Below are 806 nucleotides of genomic sequence, written 5' to 3'. Positions count from 1 at the left end.
GCTAGCCTTGAGCTGAAGAGCTGAGGGACAGCACCCAGGCCGAGTTCAGGCTCCATGACCGGACCCCCCCCCCCAGCAAAACAAAAAAAAGAAAGAAAACACAAACTGCCAAGACCTTGGCATACAAGCTGTGGGGGAAATTACCCTTCTAGGGTGTAGAAGTGAACTTCACATAAATCCAGTCCAAGTAGTCCATTATCTGTTCGCCTTAATCTGCACCTGCTTAGGGTGAGTGGAGGCCTTTCCAATAGGCACTGAGCAAATCCAGGAGGTTGCAAAGGCACTGTTAAAAGAGATAATTTCTAGCTGGGTGCTGGTAGCCCATGCCTATAACCCTAGCTAACGAGGAGGCTGAAATTCTGAGGATCACAGTTCCAAGCCAACAAGAGCAAGAAAGTTCAAGAGACTCTTTGGTTGTTGTTATTCTAGTCCTGGGGCTTGAACTTAGGGTCTGGGTGTTGGCTCTGAGCTTTTGTGCTCAAGGCTAGCTCCCTGCTATTTGAGTCACAGCTCTACTTCCAGCCTTTTTGGTGCTTAATTGGAGAAAAGAATCTCCAGCCAGCACTGGTGGCTCTGCCTGTAATCTTAGCTACTCAGGTGGCTGAAATCTGAGGTTCACAGTTCCAAACCAGCCTGGCCAGAAAAGTCTGTGACACTCATTTCTAACAAACCACTTAGAAGAAGCTGGAAGTGATGGCTGTGGCTCAACTAATAGAGTGCTAGGCTTGAGCACAAAGAGGCTCAGGGAGAATGCCCAGGGAAGAAGGAAGGAGGAAGGAGGAAGGAGGAAGGAGGAAGGAGGAAGG

The sequence above is a fragment of the Dipodomys ordii genome, unplaced genomic scaffold, assembly GCF_000151885.1.
Source record: "Dipodomys ordii isolate 6190 unplaced genomic scaffold, Dord_2.0 Scaffold96, whole genome shotgun sequence".
NCBI lineage: Eukaryota > Metazoa > Chordata > Mammalia > Rodentia > Heteromyidae > Dipodomys > Dipodomys ordii.
This window is presented reverse-complemented; position numbering follows the sequence as displayed.